General features: G+C 39.0%; 1 protein-coding gene across 9 annotated transcripts in view; it reads left to right on the forward strand.

The window, feature by feature from the left end:
• Positions 1-13,170, forward strand: part of LYPD6B (LY6/PLAUR domain containing 6B) — a 218,254-nt gene that overhangs the window by 185,582 nt on the left and 19,502 nt on the right. For 6 of the 9 annotated variants that reach the window (XM_037849848.1, XM_037849847.1, XM_037849850.1 and 3 more), the window contains one exon: positions 1,257-1,319. The gene's annotated coding sequence lies outside the window, so the exon portion shown is untranslated. Of the gene's footprint in view, positions 1-1,256; positions 1,320-4,521; positions 4,602-13,170 lie in introns of all 9 variants that reach the window. The other 3 variants (XM_037849849.1, XM_037849852.1, XM_037849855.1) reach the window with 1 other exon arrangement.

Here is a 13,170-nt window from a genome sequence, read left to right on the forward strand (position 1 = left end):
CCCCCGGGCTGCCGTTGTGCAGGCTTGTCTCTCTGAAGATGTGAGCATGAACCTTGCTGTGTTCTTCCCAGAAGATGGATGCAGTAATATTATTCTCAGCCTTCTTTCCAGGAGACATACCAGGACTACTTAATAATCTATCTTTACTGGGAAAGACCTGAGCGAGATGACTTCTAATATCATGTTACTATGGGAAAGAAATCTAAAGTGTTTAGCAGGAGCATATCACAATATTTTTTTCTCCCTGAAATGCACATTTCTCGTAGACTCTTGTTTCTTTCATACCTTTATGAAAAAGCCCAGGGAATAATAAGGTGGTCAGGGCATGGTGAAAAGGTCTGGATCCCAGACTGGATTACTGCATTATGATTTCATTCTCCTACAGGCGCCTTAATAACCTTTGGCACAGCCTGTAACCTACTTATCCCCAATTTCCTCCTTGAAACCTGGAGATGGTCACACAGCACTTACCTCACAGGGATGTGGGGAAGATAATTAGTTTTGGAAGGTTCTTTGAAGATGAATCATGTGGTAGAATGAATTAATTTGAGGCTGCAGAGCCCACAAGTTGGTCACCTAAGGGTTAATGGAAATTGGCTTGCCTTAGAGTCAGGGAAATGGAATGTGCTTTGCTAACTGAATGGATGAAGTCAACCATATTCAAGCATTTGTTCAACGAATAGTTACTGAGTTTCTGTTCTGTACAAACTGTAGTGGACAGCCGTGCTGAGGGTTGGGGATGGGGTGTGGGGAGTTGAAGTAACGAGTACACTGAAGTACAGCACTGTGCTGGCTGCTGGAGTGATTATCAAGAGCCCAGAATTGTGACTCTGGACTAGAAGTCAGCTTTTCCATCAGTGATTGTCCACAGCCCATCACACTAACAAATAATCTAATAAGTTGGGTCATTGGTGCTTACTCAGTCTCCTTACCTTCTGGGTGCCACCCTTACCAAATCCCTCAGCCAGTCTTCTCTTTTTGTGAAGAGACTCTTTGAGTCCATTAATAAAAAAGGAATGACAAAGAGAAGAATCCCTCATTCCCTCCTTTGGCCTCCTTGACTCTGCTGTTGCATGCCACTAAGAGTGTATTCAAGGTGTGCTTTATTTCAAGCTGAAGGTAAAAGGGACTATTTTAGGCCTTATCATAGAACACTTTCTCTGCCAATAAGGAGTTTTATGGTCTGGAAATTAGGACAGAATATGGATGAGATCTCAATGTACATTTCAAGCTGAACTTTTTTTTTTTCCTTTTAGGTGTCCTTGAGTGAAGGTAGCAGGGAGTGAAAGAGGAGAAGGGAAGAAAATTGATTAAGAAAGGTGGGTACAAATAATTTTGGAAGGTGAGTGTGCCAGTTTGAATGTATTGTGTCCCCCAAATGCCATTATCTTTGTGGTCTTGTGTGGGGCAGACGTTTTTGGTGCTGGTTAGATTTGCTTGGAATGTGCCCCACTCAGCTGTGGGAGATGATTTTGATGAGACGTTCCCAAGGAGGCGTGGCCCCGCCCATTCGGGGTGGGCCTTGATCGGTGGAGCTATATAAATGAGTTGACTCGGGGGGAAGAAAGAGAGTGCAGCTGGGAGTGATGTTTTGAAGAGAAGCAAGCTTGCTAGAAAGGAAAGTCCTGGGAGAAAGCCGTTTTGAGGCCGGAGCTTTGGAGCAGATGCCAGCTGCCTTCCTAGCTAGCAGAGGTTTTCCGGACGCCATTGGCCATCCTCCGGTGAAAGTACCCGATTGCTGAGGTGTTACCTTGGATGCTTTGTGGCCTTAAGACTGTAACTGTGTAGTGAAATAAACCCCCATTTTATAAAAGCCTATCCATCTCTGGTGTTTTGCATTCTGCAGCATTAGCAAACTAAGACAGTGAGATAAAGGGCTTCCTTTGGCAAATAAGGCTGCTAAGGACATTATCCCAGTGGGAAGGTTTAGGACTGAGAGGATAACAACCCGAGGGTAATTTAGGAGAAGGTTCTTAATTAAGTGGGAAGCCCATTGTCAAGTAAAAAGCTAGTGTTGGTTTTTGAGATACAAGATCTTAGAAAGGAGAATATAGGGAAAAGCATCACTGAATTAACATGTGATTCCAGTTTTCAGTGAATTTATTAAATTCACATAAACTTACTTCCTCTTTGCAGATATTTATTGATACTGTAATATATTACTCCAGCCCTGAATATAACAAAACTTCAGTGAGCCTTAGTGCTATGTCCATAACAGTAAGTGTTCTTTCTTCTCAGCTGTTTTATTAAAGTTAAGAATCTTGACCATCTCTCTGCTTATTTAGTGATGTTCTCCAATGATGGTAGGAGCAGAAAAAGCTGAATTTTTGTGGTTTTGTGATGAAAGTATGAAATGTGCTTCCTTGAGCTAGATTTATTTTCTGATATAGTCTAATTATTTTTTTCATTTTCTTTCTAAAGCATTCATTCTTACCCTGATTGGTTTGTAGCATAAATCCAGTTGTTGATTTCCTATAACCTGAGAGACCATAACAATTTATCTTATGTTTTACTATTTAAGAAGCTACTATTTATTCATTACAGCTGTTCCTGTAATAGCTTTGCTAGAACAAGAAGTCATGACACTGATTTCAAGACTCAAGTCAGGGATCAGTCAGGGTCCTTGCGAGAACCACATGGCAATCTCCATCCTCAGACTGGTATTATTTGAGAGTTTATAAAAAGGACTGTTTGTAAAGGTGTAGGCTGGCTTCAGGGAAACCAGCAGGGGCTAGTTCTGACTCCGAAGTTAGCAATGGAGAGCCATTTCTTCTTCATAGGCCTAAAGGACAGGGGAGAAAGTTTCCAGACCCTGGAGAGGGTCTCTGTGGAGCTGACCACCTGCAGGGCCTGTGGGACCCGATGGCAGCCTGGCAGGAGAGAGAGTTTACTGGGAGTAAACACCCCAGTCTCATTCTCCTCCCCTCCTCCAACCTGCCAGTACCTGCCATTGGCCAGAGCAGACTGGAAGCCAGTGGAAAAGAGAACCTCATGAGTGAGCTTTAAGGGTCACCTTTCGCAGGCACAGAGCAAGATGGAGAGGGGCGAAGCATGGGCCTGGAGGGGTAAAAAGTGAAAGCCGGGCAAGGTCAGCTTCCCTTTTACCTTACAGGTGTTGGGGTTTGCTAAAGCTGCCAGAATGCAATATACCAGAGATGGGTTGGATTTTACAATGGGGATTTATTAGTTTACAAATTTACAGTTTTAAAGCCATGAAAATGTCCTAATTAAGACATCAACAAGACGATTCCTTCTCTGAAGAAAGTTGATGTCATTGGGGGTTCCTCTGTCAAATGGGAAGTCACATGGCTGGAGTCTGCTGATCCTTCTCTCCTGGGTTTTGTTGCTTTCAGGTTCTGGCTCTTTCGGTTTCTGTGGATCCTTGTTTGCTTCTCCCAGAGCTTTGCTTTCTAAGCTCTCCAGGTGTTTCTCTCTTTATCTTCATAAAGAACTTCAGTAAAGGATTAAGACCCACCTTTAATTGGGTGGGTCACATCTCAATTGAAACAACCAAATGAAAGGTCCCACCTACAGTCGGTCTGTACCCATAAGAATGGATTAAAAGAAAATGGCCTTTTCTGGGGTACATGACAGCTTCAAACCAGCACACTAGGATGGCTTAGGAAGGTTGTGTGATTGTAGCACAATAGTGTGTGTTGAACAACATGCAAATGCTCTAGGCCACTGTTGTCAGACCTTCACTGGCTGAAGATGGAGTTTCTCATGTAATCTCTACATGGTGAAATTAAAATCTGAATGAAAATCAAAATGGAAACAGCAGTTCTCTTGGTAGGAAAAATGAAAAATCATTTTCTCTATTGGCAATGACTGCAAGTGTGTGAGGCAAATAATCATTGAGAAACCTTCAGCGCATCCCCAAGCATGGACTGGAACTTACTCTGCCAACCCAAAGTAGGGAAGGATGGTCTTCTGTCCCCAAACAGACTCTAAATTTTTTGCAGGGTAGAGACTAATCCATGACCTGGAGTAGACACTGAAAGGCTTCATAAATGAGAAATATTTGAACTGAGCCTTCAAAGAAGGGTGAGGAGTAAAAGGCAATGACCCATTGAAAGCATAGTGCCTGTTCCTTTGGAAAGTGTTCTGAAAACTGCAATTATTTATGAGTATAGACAAAGAACATAGATTTATCAGAAAGCAGATAAAGGAATATGGTCTGTTGAGGCCTAAATATATTTCCCACATATATTCTAGAGTAGTTTTCTTAAAATAGATATTCAGAAGAATTTCACATCCCTCTCTCATATATACTCAGATAACCATAGAATTTGAGAACAAAAATATGAATGTAGAATTTCAGTCTTAAATCTAGTCATATATTTCATGAGCTCATGGATATTAGTTGATATGGTAATCCATAGAGAAACAATAAATCTCTACATTGATTTAGTAATTTGATAATGAAAACAACAAGTAGGGATGTATCCATTCTCATTTAACTCCTCTCCAAACAACAACTCTCTTCTAAATAGGTATTTAATGTATTTTTTTTACTGACAGGGAAACTGAGTCTCAGAGCAATAGTGTCCTTCTAGAGGTGGTCTTCAAGCAAGGTGACAGAGTCAGAATTCATGCTCAGTGTAAGTGCCTCCAAAGGCCACTCTTTCCCTATTATATGGGGAAGCATTTATGTCTGACTTTGCCCTTGTGGGATTGTGAACCATTACTTAAATGTAGTTTTTCATGTTGCAATTAAAACACCATTTAATGCACATAATTTTTCAGTTTCCTCCAGGAGTATAAAATTATGCACATATATATCTTTATATATGTACATTTCTTTCTGCTCCAAGTGGTAATAGTGACCATTTATAAAGCAGGTGACACACTGTAACTTTGTTATATATGCAGAAAAATTTTTTATTAAGATTGTGTTTTTAAGCTTGTCAGCTTCCAGAGTTCCTTGAATAATCTATTCTGGATTTTGTGACTATGCAAAAGTCATCATCATATTCTTTTGCCATAGCATGTAGTTTACTGTTGGTTTTCCAATGCCTTCCTGTTTCAAAATGATAGCCATAACCATGTCCTTTACATGTATTATGCATTTTTGGATGTAGAATCAAGAATAACGTTGAGCTAGTGGTGCCTCTATAAACAATGGTCAGTGACATAAAACCCAAGGGCAGAAGAAAGAGGACAGGACAAATATATAGTAGCAATTCTGTCCTAAAGCCCTCCTAATTGAAAGGTAACTGTGTGGCTGTTGAAACCTACTGACATGATTGGCAATGCGGCCTGTTAAACAGAACTGTAGGGACTTTTACAACCTGGCACATGACTCTTACAAAATTAATTTATTCAATAAAAATATATGCATGTGCATGTATGTATGCTTGTATGCATGTATATGCACATACACATACACACACGTATGTCTAAATGGACTTATTGCCTAAGATTTCTGCTTTGGTACAGACATTTGTCAAATTAGAATATATACAGAAATTTAAATGAGAAACCCATTCTATAGGTATACATTATTTTTATGGTTATTTTTCTATGTCAGCTGAAACTTAAATGAAGTCAAAAGTGCTAGCCGTCACTTACATATCCAAGTAACCCTGAATGCTAAATTTTTCAGTTGAGTAATATCATGTATTAGAAACTATATCTTTGGAATGATATGTTCCTCCACTCCACAAATGTAGAATAATGGATCCTTAGCCAGCTGCTGGACATAGCATAGTTCTCTATTATGAGAACTTTGATTGGGTTATTAAAAGAAACTCAGTTAGTAGAGCAAGCAGGGATTCCGAACATAAAAACAATGTCTTCTGTGCCCAGCCTGTGTTGCCAATCAGTTTACAATTATGCGGTTCTGCCAGTGGAATTGCTCATTAATAGCACCCAACACCTGTGTGCCTGCAGATCTCCTGCAGAACTTCCCTTCAGTTATATCTTTCTCACATTTAAAGTTGCCCCTCCCCACAGAAAAGAAAAAAATATCTCCCATTTGGCTAGTTGATGGCAGAAATATTGCTATAGAGTTGCCCTTGGCTTTTCTTTTTAATTGATTTGTCATTGTAATATATATATATATAAAACATAAAATTTACCATTTTAACCATTTTTAAGTGTATACTTCAGTGGCATTAATTCAATTTACAATGTTGTACTACTATCACCACCATTCATTACCAAAACTTTTATCAGCCAAAGCAGAAACTCTGTACCCTTTGAGCAATAACCTCCCATTTCCTCTCTCCCTGGCCTCTGGTAATGTCTAATCTACTTTTTCTTTATAAATTTGCTTACTCTAGACATTTTATATAAGTGGAATCATACAATGTTTGTCCTTTTGTGCCCAGCTGATTTTAACATGATGTATGAAAGGTTTGTCCACATTGTAGCACATATCAGAACTTCATTCCTTTTTATGACTGAATAATATTCCATTGTATGGATATACCACTTTTTTTTTTTTTTTTTTTAATTCATTCATCTGGGTTGTTTCCCCCCTTGGCTACTGTGAGTAATGCTGCTGTGGACAGTGGCATACAGGTGTCTCTTCGGGTCCCTGCTTTCACTTCTTTGGAGTTCATACCTAGAAGTGGAATTGCCAGGTTATATAGTAGCCCTTGGCTTTTTTTTTTTTTTTTTTTTTTTTTAAGCAGTGGCCAAATGAAGGATACATCTGGAGCTCTTCAAGACAAATTTTGGACCTTATCCATATATTGTTTGGTGCTCTCTGTATGATAATGTACAGGACCCATTAATTTGAGAATTAAGTATTGGGGAAGAGTTTCCTTTTATGAAATCATGAGAATTGTGTGTTCCATTGTGTTTCCCTTGGCTTCTGGGAAGTTCAGAGCAAAGGGTAACATATAAGCAGAGGGACAGCATTCATGGAAATAGGTAGGTAGGATATTTACTCTCTTCTTGTTCAGTATGGGTTTTACTACATATTCTGAGAAACTTAATGTAATAAATAAGCCTCCTAAAAATCCTTTATGGATATACATTGGGTAAAAAGTATTCCATTGGTGTGACGGATACTATCAATTTTAATCAATCAACACATTTTTATTAGGTTCCTGCCATTTGTCCAAATAGTTCAACAAAACATGACAAGCCAATCTTGATCTTTTAAAAGGGGTTCAACTTCCAACTGCTGAACATACGAGCTTTATAAAGTTTGTTCATGTGGGGTTATTCCCATCTTTCCTCTTTGGAGTCATGAAAGCCTTCTCAAAAACAGATTAAAAATCATGACTGACAAAAATGCAGCTGAAAACTATTATTTTGGAACTGTCTTTTAGCTTTTTCTTAAAATTTGAATCTCATTTAGAAAGATGTCTTTAAAGTTGATTAGACTATTTCTTCACCCAAATCACACACTTATAGGGCCTGCATTAATACATGATTAGATTTAAAATTGATTTGCATAATGAAATTATTTTAGCATTAGCATTGTTTTAGACATTAGCTTTCATCAGGTTACATGTAGTTGAAAATATTCTCTTTTGCATTGCAAAATGCTCAGCTTTATGCTTGGAAATGAGAGGTACATTTCTGTGAGTTTTTGATCCTGTGCTTGGATGGGATTTTTTTAAGTTTGTATTCTTTAAAACACTGCAGTGGGAATCTGAAATGTTATGGGAATACTGTGTTACACTTATGATTCTTTGTGGTATATATGGAATTCTTTATTAATTTCCTTCCATAAAAACCATAGGATATTAGAAGTAGAAGGGACCAAGGAGGTCATTTATTCCGACTTTCTACTGGGTTGCAATAGAGAGAATTTGTGAGCCCTGTAAAGAAATTAGTGCATAGAACTCAACACTTTGTACCACATTCAGTCCAGCTTGTATAGAATGGAGCTGGACAGTTATATCCCTTGATCTGGTTTCTGTTCTGCTAACGATGTCTGAAGAAGGGGGAAGGAGGGAGAAGTGGGGGAAGCGGCACCCAACATTTCTTGAATGCCATCTAAGTGAAAGATACTTTACCTGTTGTGCCGGTTTGAATGTATTGTGTCCCCCAAATGCCATTATCTTTGTAGTTTTGTGGGGCAGAAGTTTTGATGCTGGTTAGATTTGCTTGGAGTGTGCCCCTCCCAGCTGTTGGTGATGATTTTGATGAGCTGTTCCCATGAGGCGTGGCCCCGCCCATTCAGGGTGGGCCTTGATCGGTGGAGCTATATGAATGAACTGACTCAAAGAGAGAAAACGGAGTGCAGCTGGGAGTGATGTTTCGAAGAGGAGCAAGCTTGCTAGAGAGGAACGTCCTGGGAGAAAGCCGTTTTGAGGCCGGAGCTTTGGAGCAGACGCCAGCTGCCTTCCCAGCTAACAGAGCTTTTCCGGACGCCATTGGCCATCCTCCGGTGAAGGTACCCGATTGCTGAGGTGTTACCTTGGATGTTTTGTGGCCTTAAGACTGTAACTGTGTAGTGAAATAAAACCCCGTTTTATAAAAGCATATCCATCTCTGGTGTTTTGCATTCTGCAGCATTAGCAAACTAGAACACCTGTGTAATGGCACTCGCTGCATACAGAGTTTACCTACACATCTCTAAACCTCAGTTTTCTTATTGATAAATGGAGACAATACTTCTTAACTCTAAGCATACCTGGTTAGTAAATGTAGAACCTGACTTTTATTCTGGGTCTTTCTGAATCTAAATCCCATTGTTTTCCTCCCCTCCAAGATTGTATTTACTTTTGGCAGTCACATATCACTAGAGTCAAGTCTGTGGTACTCCATGGATATTTTAGATTTTCAGATCAAGGTGATAGATTGAGCATCAATTAAAATACTCTCCCTTATTCTGCTTTTAGGTGCATAGAAATGCTAGATGAAATATTTTTAAAATTTAAAGAATTCATATTTACACTTAAAAGAAGAACAGAGAAAATATCAAAGTAGATAAGAGCTGATGCTTTAGGAGCTGGGCTTTCAATGCCCAGGCAAGGAGAGGCAGTGGAACCTAAATTGGCCTGCACAGGAGGGAGCTGAATGAGTTCCCTACCTAGATCCCAGAAGCACACTTCCTGAATTTAGTGAAAGCAGAACACCTCCATTGGCCAACCTAGTATAACTGCCAGAAGCAAGCTGCACAGCTCTTGCTGTGGATGGGCGTCCTCCGGATGGGTCTGAAATCCACAGCTCTGAACCATATGCAGGTGCAGATTACCTACAAAGAAATAACGATGAGATTGAAAGCAGATGTCTCAACAGCCATGGTAGATGCTAGCAGACAATGGGATGCCTCAAAAGGCTGAGGGAAAATAACCAAAAATTCATAAACAAAATATCATTCGACAGTTAAAGCGGGAGAGAAATAACGGACTTAAAATATTCAATATCTACAGACCCTCACAGAAAGAACTCCTGTAGAAAAAAACGTCCGGAATGCAAGAATCAACCAGTGTTTCCCAGTGAGTTAAGGTCAAGCCACTCATCACTCTGCATCCACCCATCTCTGTTGCTACCATCCTACTATATCACTCTTTTTTCTTTTTTTGTCAGTGTGCTAGGAAATCTTACAGCTGTCTGGAAAAATCTAGTTACGTATACATCTATTTTCTTTTTTATAAGCTTACTAGCATGCAAATTAAGAAAAGATTGGTTACTTTAGTATCATTGATCTTAATGATGCAGACTAGATTCAGGTGATTGTTGTGGTTTTCTGTAAGTTATCCCAAATTATGAATATCAGCTTTCGATTCACTATTGTTAGCCTTCCTTTTTTTGAAAAATTGGGAAGATGTTTGCCCAGCTTCAATTTTCTGTAAAGTTTTCCCCTTTTTAGAGGAGTGTTTTTGTATACTCCATTCTTCTGAGTAAAATTTCACCACTCATTTTGAATTTCCATTTTGTCTTTTCTTTTTACAAGGGAAGCCAGGCTTGTTAAGGTTTGTCATTAAAGTGCCCTATTGCAAGATAAGTGGTGACTGTAGGAAGGTGTGAATGTAAGTGTTGATAGGTATGTTAGACTCATAGGACTGTTTCCCTTAAATTATCTGTTTAATTTGTTTTATTAGGAGTTGAAGTTGGCCTTGTGCATGCTGACTCATTTTTAGCAATTGGGCAAGAAGTGCCAGTATTTACGTCCTCTATTTGGTCTCTTTAAAATCTTTTGAGTCCATTTCTTTATCATCTTTGGACACTCTGCCAACTCCTTACAGCCATAACCTTTGTCTTACTTGCCGAGAGAGGTGCTCCTTATAGGTCATAGCTAATGTTGTTAGTTCTCTTTCAAAAAGCGTTTATAGAGTGTATACCTTGTGCTGAATGTGGGCCTAAGGAATATAAAAATGAAGTAGGTCATTTTCGTGCCTTGAAATAGCTTATGATCTTGAGGAGGATGCACTGCCTCTTGACGGCCCCCATCAACCTTCCCTGTCTTCCATGGAATGTAAAATGTCACATGTAGGAGGAGATGATTACCAGGACTTGGACCTGGGAAATAGTCATGTTGCTGGACCCAGTGCCATGTAAGTTCCTTTACGCTGAGTAGCAGTGGTCCATAGTCTTAGGTAGGGTTCTAAATTTGTGAGTATGGCCATCTGCCATTTCCTGGAATGCTTGAGAAATGCCCATCCCTGCTACATCCCTACAGCTATGCCTTGCAAAAATCCCTTACTTCTCCTAGCAGAGAAGCAAACTGCATTCTGTACCTTTTAAAGGGAGGACTCAAAAAATACAAGATAGATGAGTATCCTAGATGAGAGGTTTCTGACTAGGTATACTATCTAGGAAATATGGTTTACGGAAATGAGATCTGTCTGGAACAGAATGTTTTGAGCTAAACTTGAGTTTGAGGGGGGTTGACCAGATACCTAATATATACATGGAACTTTATCTCAAACCTGAATCACTATAGCTGTATTCTGAAATAGCATGCAGCCATTCTTAACCATTGTGTAGGTCTCAGATTCCTTTGAGATACTCCCCATCAGGGGGAAAATATGTATAGAAAACATGTATAACTTCAGGGAGCGCATAGTCCACCCTTTTCCCCGTGTGAAGAACACCATTCTATGTGATGGCCTTGGTAAAAGTACCAGAATGGTTTGGTCTAACTCATATTAAAGATTATTTTTCTTCTAAAGCAAAATACAAGCTCCACTGTAACCTTGTTCTGCTACAATGGGAGCCTACTCAGCAAAGTCTTAGCAGATAATTTTCAATTCCAAGTCTCCATGAAATGATTCTAAATGTAAAACAACTCTCAGATACTATAGTTAGTTACTTTTCCATTATCCTGTTGTCTTTTGGTTGTGAAAAATTAAATAGTCATTTTAACACAAACCTATATACTGAAAAATTCGTAGAGATATAGGTGTTTGGAGAAAAAAACAGTATATCTTAATAGATAATAAAACATGCTCTGGAAATATAAGACATTTTTATTTGTTGCTTTCATCATTTGACAGGAAAACCTTTGCAGTTATAGAGTATTTTTTATTAAGCTAGGCTACATTGTTTTAGTTAAAAATGGAAATGAAATAGTCTATGTATTAGTCTATATGAAAGTAATATTCTTTTGGTTCACTTTTTACTAGCTCTTAAGTGGGTAGAAGAAGCTATTTTGAAATTTATTTGAGGGAAATAATACTATGTTCTGGACAGTGTGCTAGAATCTTTATATCTATTGTCTCTGAACCTCAATTTTCTTAGTGGTAAAATGATTTCCTGCAATGTTGCCTTTAGAAGTGGAGAAACCAAAACATGAGTCTAATCCTTGGGCTTGTTGTTTATTCCGTTTTTTTTGAAGTTGTCTCATCCATTTAGGGAAAGCTTTGTGGTGTCTCTGAATTCCATATTCTTCTATATATACTATTAAGTAATTATATTCCTTTATTCCAGGAGCTAGAAATAAGACTAAAAATTTGTGACCAATTAACTCTACAAAGACAAAGGTTCTTGGTATTTTTTTTAAAAAGGTCATCTAAAATGAGCAATGTATTGATTTTGCTCAATCTAAAATCCTTGTCCTTGCTATGGCCTGTAAGTTCCTGTGTGAGTTGGTCCCTGCCCAACTCTCTGTCTTTGTCCTCAACCCCTTTCCCTCCTGTCCCAGCATTTCCAGTCACACTGGCTGTTCCCCCAACACGGCATGGCAAGCTTTTTCCCACCTTAGGACTTCATATTCTTTTCCCTGGATTCTTTTCTTGGCTGGTTTCTTCTCATCATTTAATTCTCCTTTTCAGATGTAACCTCCTCAGAGCGAGTTGTACTGGGCCTCCATATATGCAGAAGAGCTCCTCCTACTTCTAACATAGCTTTTCAAATATTTCCTTCACAGATTTTATGACTAGCTGAACCTATGTTTTTTCCCCATGTTTATTGCCTGTCTTCTCCCTCTAAATGCAAACTGCATGAAAACAAAGTTCTTGTTGTGGATCCAGTGATAAAAATGTCCATAATACACTAGGTGTCAATAACAACATGTTGAATGAATGAATGGACTGTTGTCTCAATGACATTACAGAAGGAAGACCAAGGGCTATGACTTGTGATTCCAAACTGTTGGGGTGTGTGTGGGGGGTGGGTGGGGGGTGGGGTGGGGGAGGTTGTTCATGATAGTACATGCCAGGCACATGTCTAATTAGATAGCTCAAATACTTTATATTTATCAACTTATAATTGATTGAAATAAATATAATTTAATTCTTGCAACCCTAAGAAATATCATTATCACATCCATTTTACAGATGCAAAAATTGCAGTGCAAGGAGGTTAGGGAACTTGCTCAAGACTACACAGATGATAGATTTGGAAGCAAGAATTTGAGCCAGTCCTTTTTACTGCCTAATAGAAAACGCTCAGTCAATATAGCTCCACTGAATGCTTCATATGCATGTGTCACTAAGTCCTCGAGTCTACACTATGAGCTAGGTACTGTGGTGTGTCTGTTTTACAGACAGGGAAACTGAGGCTTGGAAAGCCTAAGGCTCCATGGTTACTTACTTGTGCAATTGGGATTTCAATGAAGACAATAAGACTCTGAAACCTATAATCTTAAGCATGGTCTACTACCGGCTTGGGAGTTGCTATTGGTACACATTTATTCTGAGGTTTGGAAAGAAGGATTAGTCTTTCCCCCTCAAAGGATCTTCACTGGTGTAAAGAACGGGTATCCATTACTTGGCTGAACGGTCACAACTACGTAGCCGTACAATTCAGAGAAAGGAATAG

This window comes from Choloepus didactylus, chromosome 9 (genome assembly GCF_015220235.1).
Source record: "Choloepus didactylus isolate mChoDid1 chromosome 9, mChoDid1.pri, whole genome shotgun sequence".
NCBI classification, from domain to species: domain Eukaryota; kingdom Metazoa; phylum Chordata; class Mammalia; order Pilosa; family Megalonychidae; genus Choloepus; species Choloepus didactylus.